The sequence below is a fragment of the Mytilus edulis genome, chromosome 7 (assembly GCF_963676685.1).
Source record: "Mytilus edulis chromosome 7, xbMytEdul2.2, whole genome shotgun sequence".
NCBI lineage: Eukaryota > Metazoa > Mollusca > Bivalvia > Mytilida > Mytilidae > Mytilus > Mytilus edulis.
Window position 1 is genome coordinate 7309716 of NC_092350.1, and position 10705 is coordinate 7320420.

Sequence of the window (10705 nt, forward strand, 5' to 3'; positions counted from 1 at the left end):
GCGTGTTTCTGAATTCCTTTCATTAAAATTGAGTAAATAAAATCTCACTCTATTTAAACAATTTTGTGTTGTAAAAAAACCCACAAAAACATACTTGACCTATAGTATAGAAACTTGTTTTTGTTGGAGACTATATTGACCTCTAGGGTCCAGGTTTTTTGTGTTGTTTAATTGCGGTCTCAATAACATAATCCCTAAAGTTATTTTCCATTAATAATAAACAAAGGACAAATTACAAAAAACCCAGAATATCCTAATCATTCATATAAACTTATAATAACTGTTAATTTTCCTTCAAAATATGTTTCACACATCTCCTTCGTTTAGATAAATTTCAAAGTGAAACAGAAAATGGAAGCCAAATAATTAAAATTTAGATCAATTGAAATAGCCTCCCCACTTAAAAAAAAAATAAAGAACAAATTTTAACAGAAAAAAGGGGGAGGGAAACCTAAAGATACAGAATTTAAATAGTGATAAAAAGATCCTCCATCCTTTTCTAAACTTCTTTTTAAAGTTTTAAACTTGGTAAATTAGATGTCCCCTGAATTTAGAGTATCCATGGGAACATGTCTCATTTTTACCAGAAATTAATATACCCATAGGAACAATTACAGTACATGTTCCTCTTCAAAGTAATAAAGGTATCCATAGGAACATCACATCACATGTTCCTCTCCAAAGTAATGAAGGTATCCATAGGAACATCACATGTTCCTCTTCAAAGTAATAAAGGTATCCATAGGAACATCACATCACATGTTCCTCTCCAAAGTTATGAAGGTATCCATAGGAACATCACATGTTCCTCTTCAAAGTAATGAAGGTATCCATAGGAACATTTCATGTTCCGCTCAAAAGTAATGAAGGTTTCTATAGGAACATCATATGTTCCTCTTCAAAGTAATAAAGGTATCCATAGGAACATCACATGCTCCACTCAAAAGTAATGAAGGTATCAATAGGAACATCACATTTTCCGCTCAAAGGTAATGAAGGTATCCATAGGAACATCACATGTTCCTCTCCAAAGTAATGAAGGTATTCATAGGAACATCACATGTTCCTCTCCAAAGTAATGACAGAATTGGCTTTACAATGAACTTTGAACTCAAAGACATGGATACACATGTTTCAGAAAAGTAAGTTTGGTACCTATATCTCTTTTCACACTTTTGTTATTTTTAAATCATTTGTAAATTTAATTGTAAATGTAACATATTTAAGTTGTCAAATTTTTGTGTAAAAAGGGGAATGACCATATAAACTTTTATTTTTTTATTATAAATTTTATTATTTTTGTTATCATGATACAGAATGGATACATTCTTTTAACTGGAATTTGGAGGATTTAATTATATCATGATACAGAATGGATACATTCTTTTAACTTGAATTTGGAATTTAATGAAATCATGAAACGGAATGGATACATTTCTTTTAACTTAAATCTGGGGGAATCAATTATATCATGATACAGAATGGATACATTCTTTTAACTGGAATTTGGAGGATTTAATTATATCATGATACAGAATGGATACATTCTTTTAACTTGAATTTGGAATTTAATGAAATCATGAAACGGAATGGATACATTCTTTTAACTGGAATTTGGAATTTAATGATATCATGAAACGGAATGGATACATTCTTTTAACTGGAATAATGGGGATTAAAATAAACCCTTTAAAAAAGTGGGGTTTACTGTTTTACCTCTGTCTGTCTGTCCATCATTCAGTCTGTCAGCATCAACAATCGTAACAAGGATTTCTGAAATTTGGTTCAGTGTTGAAAAATGCAGCTTTATTGTTTACCTAACACTTGTATCATTTACACATGATAGCTAAGTTGAAAATTTTTGTCACTTATTCTCCGGAACGTCAATACAAGGATTTCTGAAATTTGGTTCAGTGTTGATATAATGCAGCTATACTGTGTCATGCGTTTTTAGATTCATCACTCAACAACTTCCTGTTTACTGAACACTCGTATCATTAACACATGTTAGCTAAATTGAAAATTTTCGTCACCTTGTTCTCCGGAACTTCAATACAAGGATTTCTTAAATTTGGCTCAGTGTTGATATAATGCAGCTATACTGTGCCATGCGTTTTCAGATTCATCACTCGTCAACTTCCTGTATACCTAACACTTGTATCATTTACACATGATAGCTAAGTTGAAAATTTTCGTCACCTTTACTCGGGAATTTTATAAATACAAGGATTTCTGAAATTTGGTTCAGTGTTGATAAAATGCAGCTATACAGTGCCGTGCGTTTTTAGATTCATCACTCAACAACTTCCTATTTACCGAACACTTGTATCATTTACACATGATAGCTAAGTTGAAAATTTTCGTCACCTTTTTCATGAGGAACTTCAATACAAGGATTTCTGAAATTTGGTTTCAGGGTTGATAGAAGTCGGCTTAACTGTGTGATGTATTTTCAGATTCATTACTCAACGACTTCCTGTTTACCAAACATTTGTATCATTTACACATGATAGCTAAGGTGGAAATTTTTGTCACCTTATTCTCAGGAACTTCAATTCAAGGATTTCTGAAATTGGGTTTCTGAGGATTAATAATGGTCAGCTATACTGTGTGAGGTGTTTTTTGGATTCACAACTCAACAACTTTCTGCGTACTGAAGTTTCACTTATTTTGCAATGATACGGAATGGATACATTCTTTTAACTTGAATTTTGGATTTATTTATATCATGATACGGAATGGATACATTCTTTTAACTTGATTTTTGAATTTAATTATATCATGATACAGAATGGATACATTCTTTTAACTTGAATTTTGAATTTAATTATATCATGATACGGAATGGATACATTCTTTTAACTTGAATTTTGAATTTAATTATATCATGATACCTTTTTAAGAGTATACATTTTTATTTTCTGAGGATTGTTTTGATATGTGTAAGTGAACAGCAACCAACAACACAAACAAAAAAACGTAAAAAGATTAGTTAATACATTTTAAATAAAGATAAATAATGTTAATACCTTTTGTCCTTCATTTGGAAATTTCAAGATAAAATAATATGGAAATTTATAAATGAAAAGGAATAATGCTATATTCCCTTTAAATTTTTATAAAACCATAATTCATGTTTGATGTTAAAGGTGAAATAATTTTTCAAATTTTCAAATTTTAGATCAAATTGCCCTTAAAAATCAGACGTAGAACATATATGTATCAGCTATTCCAAAACCATTTTACAGTTTTTAAAGGAACTTTCAGAACAGAACATTTAAGATACCAATTTCGTAATGCAAGGTTTATCAGTATAATTTTGGGAATTTCCCAAAGTAAAGGGTGTTAGTCAGAGAAAGATCTCCAACCCTTCCGGGATACATTATTCTGACTCGGAGTCAACTAGACTTTGCTCTTACTTTTAAATACTACTTGCTTAAGGGAGAAGCAGCAAATATCCCTTTTAAAGTCTTTAGTTTGTCCATACATGGGATAGAGCCCTTTACCTCCAACATATCAGGCAAGCATAGGACCATTGAGAAGGTTATAATTGGTAGTGAAAAGTATTCTTTTTAAAATATTCATATTCATTTTATTTTTGTTTATTTGAAAATGAACTGTTACTCATTTAGACTGTTGTTCAATTCCTAGTAGTAACCTAAGAAAACATAAATTTTTATATTTGGTTTAAAAATATTTTGGTTTGAAAAGTTAATCAAAATATTTAATCGAAAAGTATGTCTCCATGCAAAATTATCCATCCCTCTACAGGACTTGTATCTTAATATAAAAACATCTTATTCTTAAAGTATCAACACTAACCATTACAAACAATTGATACTTAATTAAATAGGTTTAAGGATGGAAGACAAGAGAGGGAGAGAAATGAGAGGGGAGGGGATAGGGGAGAGAGAATAGAGATTGATGGAGTGAGTTTTCAGATAAGGGTTTAAGGTACTAGTCTTGTAGAGGGATATGTCTTCTTGTAAAGTTTATGTATTCAGTCAAAAAAGAGAACTTCTTGTTAACAATATGAATATGAGTAGGAATACAAACCAATTTTTTTTTTGGTATGCAAATCCAGTCTGAAAGTCCTTGTTTTAAATAATGGGTCTATTACATTTCAAAATTATTTCCAAGTCTGTAAAATGTTTGTGACCCCAGTGGCCGATCCAGGGGTTGGGGTTGGAACCCCCCCTTTTTTTTTAATGATAATGCATTTAAATGGGGATATATATTTAAAACCCGCACTTTCTCCTGGGTTGGATCCCCCTTTTTTTAAAGATTGCTGGGTCCGCCTCTTAACCCCTTTTCCCTTCCTATTTGGTAAAGACATATAAGATTGTGTTCATAGTACACAGATGCCCCATCCGCACTATCATTTTCTATGTTCATTGGACTTTGAAAATGAAGAAAAAACCTCTAATTTGGCATTAAAATTAGAACGATGATACCATAGGGAACATGTGTACTAAGTTTCAAGTTGATTGGACTTCAACTTCATCAAAAACTACCTCAACCGAAAACTTTAACCTGAAGCGGGACGGACAAACTAACAAACGGACGCACAGACAAGAAAACATAATGCCCATAAATGAGGCATAATAAATGTTTGCCTTGGAAAACTCCCTTAACAATTTGTATAACAACAGCCAGTCTAGCCTGTCATAATTCAGTAACTTGCAAGTTATTTATCTATTCTTGATAGATATGACTGTTTCAATGCCACTTGTAGTACTCCTAGCTATTACAAGGCTGCCAGTTTTTATTGGTGGCAGAAGCCATATAAATGGCACCTGAAAAACCACTGACCTTCAGTGTCTGTAAATGTTGTCCTAAGTTTCTGTTGAAATGTTTGTACTGGTTTGAGGTATTGCTGATTAAAAGTGTTGACGTCTGATTAAACAAAAAACATCCTTTACCAAATTGTCCAATTCACAACTTCTGGGGAGATAAACGTATTGAAATAAATCCTTTACAACAACTTTGGATCAATATCTTATAACGGGTACTCTGATAATATTTTTGGAAAGATTTTCAGAAAAGCAATTTAAAAATGTGTTAAAGGTATATTCTCTAAATTAATAAAATAATTGGTCCAGTGATCAATGAAGAATGAAAAGATGAGATGTGGTCAATATGCCAATGAGATGTGGTTTTGAATAAAGCTAATAATGTGCTAAGAATGCCAATGAGATGTGCTAAAAATGCCAATGAGATGTGTTAATACAACTAATGAGATGCACTAAGAATGCAAATAAGATGTGGTATGAAGCTAATGAGATGTGCTTAGAAAGCCAATGAGATGTGGTAATAAAGCTTATGGATGTGTCAATAAAGTTAATGAGATACACTAAGAATGCAAATGAGTTGTGGTAAAAAAGCTAATGAGATGCGCTGAGAATACACATGAGATGTGGTAGTAAAGCTAGTTAGATGCACTAAGAATGCAAATGAGATGTGGTAATAAAGCTAATGAGTTGCATTAAGAATGCACATGATATGTGGTAATAAAGCTAATGAGACGTGCTAAGAATGCCAATGAGATGTGCTAAAAATGCCAATGAGATGTGTTAATACAACTAATGAGATGCACTAAGAATGCAAATAAGATGTGGTATAAAGCTAATGAGATGTGCTTAGAAAGCCAATGAGATGTGGTAATACAGCTTATGGATGTGCCAATAAAGTTAATGAGATACACTAAGAATGCAAATGAGATGTGTTAATACAACTAATGAGATGCACTAAGAATGCAAATAAGATGTGGTAATAAAGCTAATGAGTTGCATTAAGAATGCACATGAGATGTGGTAATAAAGCTAATGAGACGTGCTAAGAATGCACATGAGATGTGGTAATAAAGCTAATGAGACGTGCTAAGAATGCACATGAGATGTGGTAATAAAGCTAAGGAGATGTGGTAATAGTGCTAATGTGATGCACTCAGAATGTAAATGAGTTGTGGTATTTATGCCAATACAATTTGGTAAGAATGCCAATGAGATGTAGTAAGGATGCCAATGAGATGTGGTAAGAATGCCAATGAGATGTGGTTAAAATGCCAATGAGATGTGGTTCGAATTCCAATGAGATGTGGTTAGAATGCCAATGAGATTTGGTAAGAATGCCATTGAGAACTATTAACCAGAGATTGAACCACAAGGCTGCACGAGTTATCTTTCTTTCATGTAGATTTTATGTATACTTTATAGATGTAGGAAGATGTGGTGTGAGTGCCAATGAGACAACTCTCCATCCAAATAACAATTTATGTATACTTTGTAAGCTCCCCTACAGCTGATAGTTTAACATTTTCAGCAATTTATGATTAAAGTTGCCCTTTCTTTTAATAAAATTATTTTATAAATAAACTTTTATAATTTAGCAAGTAGAAAAAGCTTGCTATAAATCTCAAATTCAAAATTTTCTGAAAACCCCCCAGTAAGTAACCACTTTTGATTTTTTTTTGCCAAATTAAAAAAAAGATATACCAGTAAAGGCACTAGCATAGAAGATGTGTGGAATCAAATAGGTTACAACTATAGTGATAATGAAATATTCTAATAATAACCAGTTTTAAATGTATGGACTTAATGGACTTATTGTATGATGTTATATGTGACCAGTCAGAATAGTGGACAATGAAATATTCAAATGATGGAACTGACTGACTTTTAGTGAATAGACTAAATTCAGGATCGAACAGCTTTGGAATTCGACCGACAAGTAAATATTGACACCAGCCTTGTAACCAGCAAGTGAATTATTGACATTTATATTGATGTGACCAGTATTCATGTAGATGGACAGTGCTAGTGGACTATAAACTGATAAATCTCACAGAAAGGCACATCACAACTGGGTCTGAAGCTGTTACATACAAAAGATGAGGTAATTATACTCAAAATACATAACATTACACTGAATGTGATTACATGTAGATGTAAAACAGATGTGGTATGATTGCCAATGAGACAACTCTCAACAAGAGACCAAATTATCAAAAAATTAACAATTATAGGTCACTGTGCGGCCTTCAACAATGAGCAAAGCCCATACCACATAGTCCGCTATAAAAGGCCCTGAAATGAAAATGTAAAACAATTCAAACGAGAAAATATAAACGGCCTTGCTAACTTGTGTACCAAAAATTAACGAAAAAACAAATATGTAAAAACTAAAACAAACGACAACCACTGATGTTTATTAACCTTATATAAGCATTTAGGTTATTTTGAGTATTTTGAAAAAGATATAATAAATGTGTAATAGAGCCAAAGGTCTTCATTACAAAAAAATCAGCCTGGTAAATTTAAAAACAACATGTACCGTATGTACCTGATTGGATGTTTTATTATACTTTGGTGAAAAATTGTCCTACTTTTAATTATAATTAAAATTCCATATAAGCATTTTTAAGAATGTGGCTGTTCAACATAATTTTTTCTTCTTCATATATCCAGGAAATAAGAATTGTATGTGATCTATTACAAGATCTGAGGACAGTAGGACCTGGAAGAACTATATTACCAACTTCAAGGTGAGTTTACAGTAAAACAAAATGGTAATAAACACATGTTAAATCGCTAAAATACTGAACTCCGAGGAAAATTCAAAACAGAAAGTCCCTAATCAAATGGCAAATCAAAAGAATTGACTACATATATCATATTAAATTAATTGGTGGATTGAACCTGGTTTTATAGCGCTAAACATCTCACTTGTATGAAAATCCCAACAAATTCCATTATATTGACAACAATGCGTGAATAAAACATGATAGGTAACAATGTCAAAATAGGGGTTCAGCAGTCAACACAGTGTCACAATCTTAATCGCAACAAAAACAAACAAATATTTAATAAAGAAGCACTAAAAAGGAATATATCGATCACATTTAACAACCTCGTTCATTATGCTTGCTTATTTTTGTATTTTATTTATTTATGCCAAATAATAAATTGCTCCTGCAATTATACAATGGAAACTTGTTTATCATCATACCTTTGTTTATCATACTGTTAAAGTCTTGGCCAAATTTATTTCAATGTTTGAATTTTGAAAAGAAACATTGATGCTACTTAGCAAGATTTAATACTCTCATTTCTGAGTTATAGGTTATGTTTAATGCAAAAATTAAAATGTCATGGTAAATATGCATGAAATATTTGCCACTGGACATTAAGCATACAACAATCAATCAATCTTATATATGTATATATGGTATGAATAATTTCTGACATATCAATAAGAATTAAATCTGTTATTTTGTGAATTTAATTTCCATGTTTTAATTGACATTTTGTTGTTTCTCTGTAGATTAACTGCTTGGGAATTTACAAATCAACTGATATAGAAGAATTTTGCCATTTAGATGAACTTGGAAACATTATTGACAAACAATATAGTGTATTATTATTCTTGTTAAAATCAACAGAAAGAGAGAGAGAGAGAAAGGATAGGAGAGAGTCAATTGTAAAGATTTATGTCTTTTTAACCAGACATGTCGATTACATTAGAATTTCAGAGACCTACAGTTCTCCCTAATTAAATGGTCATGAAGCAGTTTAATGTTAAGACTTTGATGTGACCAGCAAGAACAATCAGGCAGCCGCCATTGGTTTAAATCTCTTTTTTCGAAGATGTTTGGTTACATTAGAATAAATCTGTGTGGAATGTCAAAAAAAAGTAAAAAAATAATAATTTGTGGTATTTTGTAGTTTCATTATGCAATCTTGAATACATTTATGATTACTATTTAGAAAGAAATATAACATTAGAATGGAAATTGTATAAACATTTATTTGAGACAGAGTTTCACATTATGTCATTAAAATAATTAAATTCTTTTTCTGTGAATGAAGGACAAACAGGGAAAACAGACAAAGCTGCTATTCGATAAATTTCAAATTGTATTTATTCACATTTGATTGATTAGTTAAAGATTAACTACAAGTATTCAGCATAGTACAAAATTAAGGATGCACTGCAAGTGTATATTATCTTTATAGTTATCATCACACTATGGATCCAATCTAGATGTACAACACTCTTTTTTATAGTGTTCTGTAAATTATCAGGAACACCAGTTGTGATGAATGGGAAGACTGGCAGGCTGAGAAATGGGTATAAGGGGAGGGAATACCCCTGCTTATCTTTTCATACTGGTTAGTTCCTTTGGTCAAGGTTTTGTACAAATGTTGTTCATATCAGATGTATACTTGTTATTTGGAGCTCTGTAAAAAAAAAAAAAAAAAAAAAATGTAAAAAAGAAAAGAAAAAAAAAAAAAAAAATTGTGAACAGAGTTCTAGATAATAACTGGGTGGTATGAAATGTGGGTTAAATATTTTCGGTATATTTTAAGTGATTTTTTTTTTTTATGCATCTGATATTTTTTGTGTATAAAATGTTATGTTATTTTTTTATAGAATTGCTTTAGTTGCCTTCTTGACTAACATTTATTGGTGAATGGAGAGACTAGCAGGCTGAGATTGAGGCATAAGGGGAGGGATTACCCCTGCTTTTCTCTTCATACTTGTAAATTCTGTCACTGCACGGAAGGTCAACAATTAAGAATATATAATTTTTTTTATGTATCAATGTAAGTTAGATAAGTTATATCAGATGTATATAAAGTAAGATGAAAGTATTCTTTAGAGCTCTGTAAAAAAAAAGCTTGTAAACAGAGGTCTAGATAATGCATTAAGGGGTTTGGTTTGACATGGGGATTTCAAATTATATTTACAAGTCATCATCTACAAAAATGCATCTGATATTATTTGCCCCCAGCCCAGTTTCATGTCCCAAATATAATGACTGCAGAATAATGGCAACAGCTTAGTCAACACCCTTATTTAAAGTTTCTGATTCACTTCCATTCCCAACCCCACCCCCACCCCACCCTTTTAATAAGTAGTTATAGATTAAGGTTTCTTATTGGGAGTAATGATTGATTGATTTTAATTAAGTGTCACAGAATTATTAAGATACTAATTTCTGTGTAACAAGATTAATCTCCAATATTTAAAGGTGCTTTTGATTAAGATTTATTAAACTAAAAAAATTATGTTTCTTCAGCTCTGTCTTATATACTAAATGGAAATTTACCTCTATATATATATCTTCATTTTATATGCTACAAAATTGTGCCTGTTTTACAAAGGTTTATCTAACAGAATGAAAAACCCTGTCCATGAAATTGATTAAATTGAACTTAAATTGTACATGTTATAATCACAATATGATATACAGTATTATTAATCAAGTAAAATACTGCAAGTAATAACCCTGTTTGTTCATGACAATTGAACATGTGAAATATCTGTTACAATAACACACCCATGCTTTTTCCCTATTGGGTTTTTTAATGCAGGGTGCATGTTTTTCTATGATTTGTCATATTTTTGTCTTCTCTTTTAATAAAGACCATGCAATTACATAGAAATGTTTCTGTTTTGTTGAAAAATTGAAAGGTCCTTATTTAGTTCCTCTTCAAAGGTACGAGTTTGTTACAAATATCTTGACCCTAGCATAATTCATCAGTTTGGATGATTGACTCTGTCCTTGAGGCAAGGTCAGAAAGAAAACTGGTATTTGCAGCTTCAATGCCAAGGACACATCATTTAGGAGAAGTACTCGTCTGTCATATTTGTTTTTCATGAACTATTTCTGTTAATAGCTTTCTTGGTTTGAATTATCTCC

General features: G+C 31.4%; 1 long non-coding RNA gene across 1 annotated transcript; it reads left to right on the forward strand.

Moving 5' to 3' along the window:
- Positions 1–7410: 7410 nt before the first annotated feature.
- LOC139529829 (uncharacterized) lies at positions 7411–10448 on the forward strand. Its single transcript, XR_011665905.1, has 2 exons — positions 7411–7543; positions 8323–10448. It is a non-coding gene; the product is annotated as an uncharacterized lncRNA (long non-coding RNA).
- Positions 10449–10705: the final 257 nt, after the last annotated feature.